At 38.4% G+C, this 13832-nt stretch overlaps 1 protein-coding gene across 1 annotated transcript in view; it reads right to left on the reverse strand.

Moving 5' to 3' along the window:
• The window catches only part of THSD7A (thrombospondin type 1 domain containing 7A), a 449214-nt gene that overhangs the window by 160436 nt on the left and 274946 nt on the right, over positions 1-13832 (reverse strand). The window lies entirely within an intron of this gene.

The raw sequence follows: 13832 nt of genomic DNA on the forward strand, positions 1-13832 counted from the left end.
ATTGCTTAGAGGCGAATTTTGGATACATCTGGGAGTATGAGCCCACGTAGCCACTCATTCAAAGTGGGAACTAACTCTTCTGTATTAGTTAGATCTATTCTGGGATAGAAATAATGAAGAGACTTTACTGGTTTAAATAATGACATCAGGTAAGGATTAAAATGGCTTCAGGTGAGGATAGTATAGATTCAATGGCTCAAATGGTACCAACAAATACCTCCACCCCTGTCTTTTATATTATCAACTTTATATAGTGACTCTGGATAGCTCCAGTATCTCTTTTAGTTTCTTCTGCACAAGTTCTTGGGTGTATTCTCTCTTGCTAGCCCAAATTGGGTCATACACTCATCCTTAAAGCAGTCACTATGGCAAAGTAGATGGAATACAGCTTTGGCAAGTACACTCCCAGTAAACCTTGTGAATATGTTTGGAGGATGGATAAATTCTTCAAAGAAAAATCAGAGGCACAGTTAATGAGAGAAGAGAATGAATGAATGTTGAGGAGGCAAGTAACACATGATGAACATATATCTTCAAAAATTTTATATCAATTTAGCAATTCTTTTAATCAAGGATTTAAGACTTTAAGATATAAAATCAAAGATTTAAAAATTTTACTTGTTAATTTACTTAAATTCTTTACCCCCTCTTAGCCTATTGGTAAAACTGAAAATCAAGAAAATGCACTGTATTAATCTTATAGATTTTCATACCTTATTTCCTATTTCAACACTAGGTGCTCCTGAAATAAGAAACCTCAGATTGAGGGTCACAGCTAAGCCTTATTTCCTAATGTGGATTTTGGGGGAGTATTTTGGGATACCAGTGGTCTTAAAGTTTGAAGATTACTATAGATTTATTTTCTCAGATATTTAATTGCCATTCCACAGAAACATTCCCTGATCTGATATATAAAGCAAGTGAAGTCCAGTTTCTGACTAGCTTATTATCTCTCTAAGGAAAGAGAGAAAATTACAATTCTCTGTGCATGACACAGTGCAATTCTTACATCATATGAATATAAAATGCATAATCATAATCTATACTTTAAAATTAACAGCAATATGTTATGAGAATTAATTTTCAAAATTTGGTCAAATTCAAATAATCTTAGTCCTCTTCAGAAGACATTACTAGCTCAATACTAATTTGAATCACTAGCATGTGTCAAGTGGAAAAAAAGAAACATCTATTCAGACATCTATTTCCTTGTGTAACAGGTGAAAGGATTTTCTATGATGAAATTTTACTTTATATAATACTTATTATTTTCTGATAGCTAATAGAACAAAGAAGCAGGCATCATTTCTGTAAGGATATATATATAATATATACTACATATATATATCATATATATACATATGCTTTTGAAAATACACTTATTTTATAATATATATATATATACACACATACATATGCTTTTGAAAATACACTTATTTTATGAGAGTGTTATGAAAATAAATGAGATCGACTAAATCATTTGATCGGTATGGGTAAGTAATAAAATTCTTATCCTTAGCCAAAGAAACAAACAAAAAAGCATGGTTTTTGTGCTTAGTTCCCTTTTTCACTATTGAACTCATCTCAAATGAATGATAGTAACAACAAATACTTAAACAATATTTATTATGTGTTAGGCACAATTCTTAGCACTTAACATATATTAACTCATTTATACTCTACAACAATATTATGAGTAGGTAACTGTACTATCCTAGTTTCACAGATGAGGAAACTTAGTCACAGAGGATTTAAGTAACTTGCCAAAGAAAATGGTAAAGTTAGCATCTGAACCCATACTTAGTGCTTCAGTGACTGGGCTCCAGAAAATTGAATCTCAGCAAAAGTCAGACTAATGATAAAATGCTGTTAGAAGAATCCTTCAGATTATAGGTTTTTATGAACAATCTGTTTATTTTTTCTCTTTGTGCAAATGCAGTGGCTGTTTTGCTCTGGTGTACTGGGACTTGAGAGTAATGGAATTTGAAGGCATACTGAGATGGTAATAGAGTGTGCAATTTGGTGTCATGCTTTATCTGACATCTGGTAGGCAAAGTTTGAATTTGCAGTGAGAGCATTAACAAAAGTTTACGTAAGGAGAAATTGAGAGCCATTTCCTGAAAGGATGTGATGTTTAGGAATAAAAGAAAGCAAGAAATTGGTGATGAATCAGAGATTCATTATTGGCAATCTGTTATATGGAGCACAGGGCTAGGAAATAGGTATACCAAAATAAATAAGGCATGATTCCTAACCCACAGTAACTAATAGTATAGAGGGGATAATGGGTAATAGTAAAGTGGAAATAACCAAATTCTATAAAATGTACAATGATGTAATAAACAGAAGGACAGAAAGACTGGTAAAAGGACCAGATGAGATCAGGGGAGACATTCTGTGATTCCCAAATAGCTCTGAACTTTATGCAGAAGGCAACAGGAAGCCAGCAAGAGATTTCAAGCAGCTAAATTATATGATCAAGAGAGGATGTTTGGTGGGAGACCTTGAATCCCCAGATAAGGAAAATCTGATCCTGGGATCCCACTATCTCTATTAACTGCCTTAATTCTTCCTAGACAATCAGTTTAACTCTTTTAACCCCTTCCATTGTTGCAACCCTTATCTAAGCCTCACAACTGTCTCTCACCTGAATTATTGCAAGAGCCTCTTCACTGTTTCTTTTTTTTTTTTTTTTTTTTTTTTTGTGGTACGCGGGCCTCTCACTGTTGTGGCCTCTCCAATTGCGGAGCACAGGCTCTGGACGCGCAGGCGCAGCGGCCATGGCTCAGGGGCCCAGCTGCTCCGCGGCATGTGGGATCTTCCCAGACCGGGGCACAAAGCTGCGTCCCCTGCATCTGCAGGCGGACCCTCAACCACTGTGCCACCAGGGAAGCCGTTCACTGTTTCTTATCCACTCTTTCAAAGTTGATTCTCAACAAAGCAACATGAACGATTCTTTAAGAACAAAAGTCATTTCCCGTTACCTGTCTGCTCAAACCCTCCAATAGATTCCAACTTAGTCAGACTGAAAGCCAAAGCCCCTTAGTGGTTTCACTCCTCCATAACCTCCTCTAACCTCATCCCTGATTATTCTGCCCCTAATTCATGCTATGCCAACCGCACTGGCCACCTTGTTGTTCCTCAGATTCAAAGCAGTTCCCGCCTCAGGGTCTTGCATTTGGTGTTCCTTCTGCCTAGAATATTATCTTCCCAGATTCTCAAGGGGCTGGCTTCTCCACCTCCTTTATGTCACTTCACAGTTGTCACTCTATCAGCAGGACTGAGCAAATTGTGGTGCTATGAACTAGGTGAGAAAAACTGAAGGAGAAACCAGTTTTGGAGGAGAGATGATGAGTTTGACTTTGGTACATATTGATTTTGAAATGCCAGTAGGGTTTAGTTGGAGCTTCCAGGTAGAGCTCAAAAGCAGAAAGTTGAAAGGGAATGTTAACATTTAAAGAGGAAGCACAGAAAGAATACAGCATACAGGAAACAGAGGAAGTAGCCTGTGGTAGATTAAATATGTCTACAAATTCTGACAAGAAACTCCCATCAAAAGGTATAATTGAGTCCATTATCCCTTGAATCTGGCCAGCCCTGGGACTGTCTCTGACCCAAAATAGAAGTAGCCTTATGATTGTTCCAGAACCCAGGCATTACAAGGTCTTTCATCTGTTTTGCCCTTTTGGAACACTGCCCTGGGATCGCCTTGAAAAGAAGCTGGTCTAGTCTACAGAGCTATGACAGGACACATGGAGGAAAAATGTAGTACCTACATTGATATTCGTGAAGCCAACTTGGACATCATCCATGCCAGCCCTCCACCTCAGTGCAGCTGCACCAGTGATCCCAGGAGGAGCCAGTAGAGGAACTGCCCAGCCAACCAACAGAATTGAGAAAAAATTTTTTAAAAATCATGAAGTTTAGGTGGTTTGTTAAGCAGCATACGTATCTGGTAGAGAACCTGGTACCTAGAAATGGGGTGCTTCTTTACCATAAACCTAAAACATACAGCAATGGCTTTGAGACTTGGGGTAGGTAAAGGTTAAAAAGTAGGTGAGAAGATTGTTAATGGAAGACGTAACATCATCATGTTATATATTGATGGAAAAATTCTCAGAACTGTTGCTTATAGAAACTTGCAAGACAGAAAACATATCTAATGGACCTATAAATCTAGACATTTCCAGAAAAGAGGTTAGAAGTGTCCATTTTTTTACCCTGAGAATGATGATATAGGGAGAGAAATAAACTAAAAAAGGAATAATCAGTGTGCAGTTGGAATTAAGATGATGCCATGATATACTGAAATGGAAAATAAAATTGTTTCTCACCCCTGGATAGCTGGTAAAAGATTTTCAGAGAAATATATGGCCTAAGGTAAAAATCAGCTCAAGGATGTAGCTAAAAATTCTTTGATAAGACCTCAGAAAGATTTAAGTGGTATTTAGAAGACTCCCTGACTTTTCAAAGGCCTCTAAAAATCTTAAAGGTAGTTTCCACAGCAGCCTCATACATGGCCCAAAGTAAAGAGAGGCTTTTTCAAAAACAAATTATCCAAATTACGGATATGGCTTTGGTGCCACGGAGTGACCTCCAATGAGATTCTTAAGAAACCCAAAGCAATTAAAGAGTGTTATATTGATAAAAACACTGTCAGCTTGGTCTTAGAGAAACTGCAACATTTCAAAATGAATAAAAGGACTCCAGGCTCTCCGATTTACATGGGCAGAAGGCAGACTGAGAAAGTTTCTCAGCTATAAATGTGAGCCATTTCTTATGGAAAAGGCAAGACATCTTATGGAAAATCCAAGATCTCAGGGTGAAGAACAAAGAGCCAAGGAGAAAAATGGGCTACGGAACCACTCTCAGAAAACAAAAATAGGCTTAGATCAAGGAATTTTCCCTGCCCCTGGTATAGGGGTATAGGGGAGACAGGCTGGGTCTTAGAATTGATATAGACCAGAAACTGCTGAACGTTTCCTATTTTTCTCATCTTTGAGTGGGAGAGTCTATTCTGATTTTCTGGTCCCTGTTACATCATTGTATGTTGTATGTGTGGAGAAGGTTATCTTGTCTTTTTTTGTTCAAAGCCCTGATTCAAGAGTAGCCATACCCTAGAAACCAAAATTTCCGATTTCAATCTGAAATCAGGTTCTTTGTGACAAGTAACATAAAACAAGGATTATATGAAGTCATTATCTTAAAGAAAATCATTTTTCATAAATCACTTTGTGAAAAGCACCACACTAGTGTATAGTAAGATCTTGAAGGAATATGTATGTTAGGTGCAGGACAAAAGAGTTTCATTTTTGGGGGAAAGTTCATTATCTGAATGATTCAAATTTTTATTACATCTACAAATTAAAATATCTTTCAATATGAGAGTTATATTTTCCATGTCTTGACACCTTAAATAATTATTCAGACATTAAGCTAAACAGGTAGATTCTGTAGGACTGAGTCCTTTCTAAATTCACAGGAAAGGTTTCTGAATACAGGATTTAATTAATAATAAGAAGATTTAAGCACTACAATAAACTTTTTTTAAAACTTAGAAAGGAATAACAATATACAAGTTAGGGACAAAAGCGCTTGAACATTTACAAGTTTTTAAAATAAACACTAATCCTATCATCTGAAATAATTTTTTTTCATGTGTGCGTGGTATTATGTGGAAGATACATAGCACAATTCTGTTTAAGAAGTCAAGTTCTATAATTTTAATTTGATCAAATGAGACTGTCATATTATTTGTACATAATAAGAGCCTATATATTTATTTTTATATTTTCTGATTTATTTTTCCCCTCAAAAAATCTATAATTAAAGGATAGCATTAAATAACTTTGAAATGCACAGGAAAGAATTTGACAAATTGCCTCATGGGGCAAAACAGCTCCTCTGAAAGTAAGAGCTCAAAGCAAATACGTGAAAAAAATACAAATAAGAAAAGAGTAGCCACACCCCAATTGTTGTCCCCGAGATGCCTCATCTATATTTGAACTAGATGCAGAACATGAGGTAGTGAACTTTAAGCCTGACGGCATAACTGCATGAGAATTCTGATGGTCTCTGGCGGAAAAGGGGTGTACTTTGCATGTGGGAGGAGTGAAAACAATTGTGACCAGAGGGTGGACTGTAGTGAATTAAATTCTTTGCCACAATTCTTCATAATGTCTCTCATCAAGCAGTAGAGCCTATTTCTCTCCTCATTAAATCTGAGTTGTCATCAGGACTTCCTTTGACCAAAAGAATGTGGCTGAAGTGACACTGTAAAAGTTCAAGAGGCTTGTCAGCTTCTGTTTCTGTCCTTTTTTTTTTTTTTTTTTGAGGTTTTGTTTATTTATTTTCGGTATGCGGGCCTCTCCCGTTGCGGAGCACAGGCTCCAGACGCGCAGGCTCAGCGGCCATGGCTCACGGGCCCAGCCGCTCCGCGGCATGTGGGATCTTCCCGGACCGGGGCACGAATCCGTGTCCCCTGCATCAGCAGGCGGACTCTCAACCACTGCGCCCCCAGGGAAGCCCCGTTTCTGTCCTTTTAAAAGCAGTGCCCTACAACCACCAGGTAAGGAAGCTGGTCTAGCTTAACGGAGAATGAGAGCTCCTGTGACAAAGCACCAATGCACCTTAGCAGGCAGTTAGCATCAGATGCAAAATACGTGAGGGATCCCATCTTGGATCTTCCTCCAGTCACAGCCAAACCTCTCCGAGTGAGCACAGTAAAACTGGAACAGCGACTCCGGAGAATCATGAGAAATCCTAACTGGTTTTGTTTTTAGCCAGTGAGTTTTGAAGTGGTTTGTTATCTGGCAACAGTTAAATGATACATGGCCTGAGAGGGAGGAAAGACATCAGAGGAATGGAGAATCAATGAAATCAAGGGAAAACGAAGTCTGACAGGGGAGATAAGAGATGAGCAAAGTCACAGAAGCAGAAAAGGGAAGGATAATGTAAGGGATGAGATGCATCTGTTAGGTTGAAAGATGTGCCTTCTATCGTACTGGCTTTTACTGACCCAGCTATGAGAAAATTGGCTGCCCTGGGTTGTGTTAAGGCACTTGACCACTTATAAAGTGAAAGGATGCTTTCTCTTGCATTTGCCATTTGAAGTGGTAGATAAAACTTAGTGGGAAATTTATATCATCCTACTAAGTGGCAAGCAAACTACTGTCCACTTAACTTTCATCTGAGGTTTCTGCTATAACTAACCTACTTTAAAGAAGAAAATTCCTTATAAAACGCTACTGTTTGCTAAGACACTGCTATGCAAAACAACGCTGGCTCAATCCTGATGGCTTCCTTATAAACAAAAAAAAGACTTTTTATTTACAGTATATCAAAATATATTATAATACACATAACACACACACACACACACACACACAGAAGATAGATCAGGGTATCTGATGCCAGATTTTTTAAGGCCAAAATAAAATTGTGATTACTACAAACCAACACTGAAGAATAACCTATTGTCTTAAATTTTCTAAAAGGCTATAATGACTTTCATCTTTACAACAAATTGAATAGAGAATCTCAATGCAATTATAGGAAACAAACTCTTACCAACAGTGTTAGATGATCCTAATTGGAAAGTAAGGGACCTTAGATTTAAGCATAATATCCAACCTAATTATATTGCAAACGCATTAAATGGCATAGCATTCTACAGGAAGGAAACTCCTTAGTTGATTTATTGCTTAAATTATGGAAAAACACTTCAGTTATAGGACGTATTCTTGCATTTAAAAGATCAGCTTTTCCATGTAATGACTGTGTAATTTGTGTTAAGAAGTAGATTCCAGTTCCAAAGAGTGATCACGCTTTTGAAACTGTGTTCTCAACTAGCTCTACAGATATTTCAATTGATCTGAAATTGAGCTCTTGCCAAAGTTTTTGAAGCAAATCCTAGGTTAGTTTCCCTTATAAACTTAAACAAATTTTAACTTAAGTTTTCATCACTCCTCCTGATGTATTATGATGTTCTTGTCCATCACTGATAAATAATTATGAAAAAATATAGCACAAAAGGTATTATCCTGATGGAAAAAAAGCAAAAATATGCTTTTTGTCTCCTCTGTCTCACAATTTATCAGGCATTTCTAGGGTGATCATATTACTTATTCTCCAAACCAGGACAATTTCGGGGACAAATGGGAGTGCTATCAATAATGACCTCAAGAAAATGGTACTATCCTGATCAAACCCATGAGACCAAATCACCTATTTCATACCAAAGGGTATTTCCAGTTATCTGTGGCCGTCCTCAAACTTTTTCTCTTTCTTCCTTAAGATCCTTACTCTCACTTCTCCCCCTAGAACGATCTCTCATTCTCTTTTATCATTCCCAAACTGGTTACCTCTCTCCCCATACTACCAGAAGTAACTTAAAAATTCTCTTATTTTGCAGAACTCAGGTCTTCTCCTATTATCCAGGCAATGTAGAGAGTACTGCAGATTTGTCAACCAAAATTGTCCCCAAGTGTTTCCCTAAACTGGAAACTATATCCTCATAGAGATTCCTCTGTAGTATAGAAGACACTGTTACCCGGTTTTAGGTTTGCTTTAGTATACACACATTTATACTCCTTCCCACCATATCTGGATCTCCCTCCTGTACAGTATCCTTGCCCAGCTTGGATCCCTGAAGACTCCTTTTACTGGATCTTTGCACCCATCTATCAGATTCTGCTGCTTATATCTCATTCTTGACCTTTAGCTGAATGGCCTTGGGCACTAGGGTGGTCTGGCCAATATAGAGAGCTGGAAGTTTCCTGGACCCACCTTCCTCCTCCCAGCCAGCATCTGTGCGCCAATGGTGACTGGTGTGAGAGTATAAAATCCCAGCTCCTTTACTTCTGAAGCTAGAAGCTTTAGGGTTTAATTTACACTCCAGAGTGTCTCACCTAATTACACTGAGACTGCAACTCTGGTGTTCCCTGCAGAAAAGAGTTAACTTAGCAGGTCTGAGACTGTTATCCTTAGACACTTGCTCACTAGGCTGGCCTTTGGCTTGCATCTGGGACCATGAATTTCTGGAGGGCTCCACATTCTCTACATGATAAGTGTTGCTCAGTGGGCTTAAAGTATTCATACAAACAACGTGGCTTATATTGAACACCTGCTTTCCTTCTGGGAGTCTGGAATTTTGGTATGTGTTAGGCAGAGGGTGACTGCGTGGCTGAGCCAATATAAACCCTGGACTCCTAGGCTCAGGTGAGTTTCCCAGGTAGACAACACTTCACTGGTGGAAAAATTATGCATAATCAATTTGACTCCGCTGGGAGAGGACTCTTGGAAGCTTGTGCCTGGTTTTCTCTGGACTTTGCCCCATGTGCCTTTTTCTCTTGCTAATTTTGCTTTGTACTCTTTTGATGAAATGAATCATAGCTGCGGGTATGACCATATGCTGAGTTCTCTAAGTTCCCCTAGTTAATTAAAGAACCTGGGGGTGGTCTTGGGAACCCAAGACACACTCTCCTTTCACTATTTTGCTTCTTTATTCCCCCTTCTTTTACTGGCTTCCCCTGGGAGCACACCTTTAATAAACTGTGGGCATCCTAATCCTTGACATGGCCTAGGAGGGCTTACGAATATTCTCAACCAGACAAAGTATTAGTTTCAACTATAAGCTTTGTAATTTCTCTCTTTCTATTCCTGGAATGATTTGCTCCTTACCCTGTCCTCTTTATTCCACATATCTCTATCCCCCTCCAAACTGTTACTCTTTAATAAATATATATTTGGACAAATTAATTCAGTGTTTATATAATTTGTAAATTGTATACAAATTGTAGTATAATAAATAGAGCAGAGCAGTACCTCGCCCCATTTCTCCCCATACTGAGTCCTGTTTTCCATAGACAAAAATTTCCCATTTTTTTAAGGAGCTTATTCCTGATTTACCTCAAGATATCAGGTATGCCCTTACATTCCTCTTAATACTGAATACCTGGGGAAAGAAGAGTACAACATAAACTACTTGGGAAATAAATAGCCTTTAAGTCTTCCCTTCCATCTACTCATATGTGTATACATATCTCATTCCAGTAGGAAGAAACTGGTGGTAAAAATTCAGAAAGACTAAGCAGTCACATGACAAGCCCGTGCCTGGGATATTAAGTTCATCTTCAACCATCTTTCACAGTCAGTTCTTTTGGTACTTCTGATGCTATACAGAAATGATTCCCCCCCAAAAAAGGCAGAAAAAATTACTTTAAAGGCTTGCTTCAAGTATTACTCTCTTAGCATTCTTAATCATGGGTTTTCTTCAGCATTACCCAAATCCAGCCAGTACGCTTTGGTGCTGGGAAACTTTGGGTAACAGAATCAGGTCTTAGATTCCACCAGAACAATCCTGTTGTCATTTTATTACAGTGATTCACAAACTTCATTGTGTATCAGAACTATCCAGAAAGCTTCATAAAAATGCAGCTTTCTGGGACTTGCCTCCATAGACTGTAATTAAGTCCAGAGATAAGACAGGAATCTGACACTCCTTTACAAATACCGAAAACAAAATAACAAAACTGTGGTTTTGAAATTCACACAGAAAGGTGTCAATACTATGATATCTAGAATAGAACACATGGTAATGAAATATAGATGGTATCATTTATCTTTTTTCAACAGAGGGGAGGGAAATATGGAAACAATACTTGCTTTACAGTATCCTTAAGTAATCAATAAGATTATAGATTATTTTTTGACTTTCAGCCTAATAGCCTTGCTTTCTTCTGTCTCTAACCAACCAATTTGGGAAACAAAATACTCTTGCCTCACCAATTTACACCTTTAAATAAAACACAAACAAATTTTGCAGAAACTGAAAGAAAGCAGATTTGGGGTTTTCTCATAGGTTCAACATTCTCTAGGATTCCACTCGGCACCCTGACCCACTACCACCAGACCTTTAGAGTAGTCCCTGTATTTGTGCCCACAGGTCTGGGATTGCTTTTCTGACAATCTTTAAATTATGAGTAATATTTTTTTCTGTTACACATAAAATGTTTCTCTCTTCCTGGACAGTCTAATTGTCTTCTGAGTTCTCTTTCACCTTGCATTTTTGTTACGCCCCTCTGTCAGACAATCTACATAAAACTCCTCCTGGGTGCTCTCTCAACCCTCTGTCAACCCTGTTCCTTAGAAGACAACTGGAAAAATGGACAATCACAGCAGCAGCCAATCCTAATGATCTCAGAAGCCTGGGTAAAGAACACTTCAGAAAAAAAGAGACTTTAAATGCTTTGAGATAGATCATTAACAAAGTGGTGAAATTTGTGAGGAATGTGGGAGAAAAAACAGTCTTTCTACTATTTGCTACATTCACTCTAGAATTAGGCTCTAATTCTTCACTTCCCTAGTTGAGCTTTAACTTAATTATAAAACAAAATCTATAGCCACAGCCAGGCCTAGAGGTAGAGTCTGTACAACTAATCAACTTTAATTCCCTGGGCTCGATTTAATTACAAAACGACATTTGGTGCAGCTGCTAAACACTTACCAGGTGACCATATAATACTGTTGTAGTATTTACAGGTCTCCAGCTTTTGCACTGATTCGCACAGCACAATTATGTTTCAGTTACATATAAATTTGAACAGCCTCTAGGATTTATAATAAAACATTTTCTTGATTTTATATATTCCTGTAGTTGAGGCAGTTAAAACACTGAATTGCACAATAACTAATATATGTCAGGGAGTAAAATGTGATGACAGAGGAGATGTCCTGATAATGAACAATAATAACAAACTGAATATTAGCAACACATTTCTGACCTTTTAAAATTAATTCTGTTTGTTAGGTGGACAAAGTGAAACCAGCTTATGTATACTGAGTTATCAATTTGCCTTTTAGGTTATAACATACATTACTTTCCAACGTAACTAGACGTATCTAACTCATTCTTCTTCTTGTTCTTTAATGTTCCACAAGACAATTTAGGAGGTGATTATATGTGCTACATAATTTTGTAGCTGACAGAATTAAAATTAACCACTGTTGTTTTTAAAATAGCCGCCTCCTCCAGTACATTTCAAATATACTCAATTTGCACAAACATCCAGGAAGACCACTGCAATACGTGAGACCTGATTTTTCATTTTATAATATTTAGGCAGAGGTTCCATGCACAATTAACTTTTCATCTTAAGAGTTTTTTTCAACCTAGTCCATGCAAATATACTTTTTATAATAACTGGGATCCCAGTTCCTCCCTAGGTCTATAGGAGGGTAAGAAAAATTATTTAAATTGAGGAAAAGGAATCAAGAAGCAGTATCATTAAGGAAGTCACTAACAATACTAAAATAAATATGACCCTTACTGTTTCTACAGCAACTCAGATAGTAATACAGAGTGCCTTTAAATTCAAATTAGGATTTTAAGCACAACAGAATGCGTTCTCTTTTTCCTAGATGTTAATCTCCTTTTCTTTCCCTTTAGAGTAGAACTGATTAAACACTAAAGAGAGGATGTATCATAGCTACTTATATCTACAGAGAAAAAAGCGGCATTCATCGTAAAGTATCTGGGGCAATAATCCCCTCTTCACCTCCCAACTTCAAGTGCTGGTTCAGATTTTACCTGATACTGTCCTGCATGACTACCTTGGACCCTGGACAAAGACAGCACTGTATGTTTCAAAGTTGAAAGGCTAATTTCTCAGTACTAGCAGTGCCTGTCAGTCTCTTACCCCAGAGAGTATCTTTCTCTACTGAGCAGTGACTGAGTCACAGGAGGTAACAATTCTGCTTGCTGGAAGAAAATAGGATGGAAGGAATCACGACGGTTACCAGATGTTCCAGTGCCCCTGAGGGGGCACCAGAACGTTTCTGCATATGCTGTAAACAGCATCAACTGTCAACCATGGGACCCCGGGGTGTGGTGCTCATGCTGCTCTGATGTGCAGAGTCTCAGAGTTGGAAGAACGTTAAATATGCTCTTAGCCAGAGGTTTTACACTATGTCTGGGGGAGTTCTTTGTTTCCTAAGTGTAATTCAGGCATTGCTGAACAATAAGGGGGAATCTCCCTGAAACAGTTGCAGCACTCTTGGAAAGAATGTAAAGATCTTAAGACAGGGCTAAAAGCAAGACAGGATATTTTATCCAACAAAAATCAGTCGTAAAAGTCCAAGGTAGGGCCTCCCTGGTGGCGCAGTGGTTGAGAGTCTGCCTGCCGATGCAGGGGATACGGGTTCGTGCCCCGGTCCGGGAGGATCCCACATGCCGCGGAGCGGCTGGGCCCGTGAGCCATGGCCGCTGAGCTTGCGTGTCCGGCAACGGGAGAGGCCACGACAATGAGAGGCCCACATATCGCTAAAAAAAAAAAAAAAAAAAAAAAAGTCCAAGGTAATTCCCATGGTTCAAGGAAAGAACTTTGTGGAAAATCCCTGTCCCAGTGGCTCTATGACATTCCTAGAAGGGAGGCCCTAGAGCTCAGAAGGTTGATTCAGGAACTCTAGGCTGCAGTAGGCCTCGTGGCTTGGAAGTCTGGAAATTAAAATATATTACTAGGACACAGTATCAGGGTGGGAGATGAAGGCTTCTAAAGGCAAGTCAACCAACACTTCTTTATTTACATATCACTTACCATGGCAAATAGGAAAATAAAACACTTAGAAAAATGTTACCTTTCCTTGTTATTTTAAAATTTATCAATTTTACACATTGCCTCGATGATGGTTTCTTATTCTATGATACCTGTTTTCAAAGTAAAGAATACCTTGTGATTGTTCAAGACCCTCTCCACAGCCACCATCAGGAAGGAAGAAAGGACGGAAGGGAGGAAGGAAGGGAGGGAGGGAGGAAGGGAGGGAGGAAGGGAGGG

Source organism: Lipotes vexillifer, unplaced genomic scaffold (genome assembly GCF_000442215.2).
Source record: "Lipotes vexillifer unplaced genomic scaffold, Lipotes_vexillifer_v1.1 scaffold118, whole genome shotgun sequence".
NCBI classification, from domain to species: Eukaryota; Metazoa; Chordata; class Mammalia; order Artiodactyla; family Lipotidae; genus Lipotes; species Lipotes vexillifer.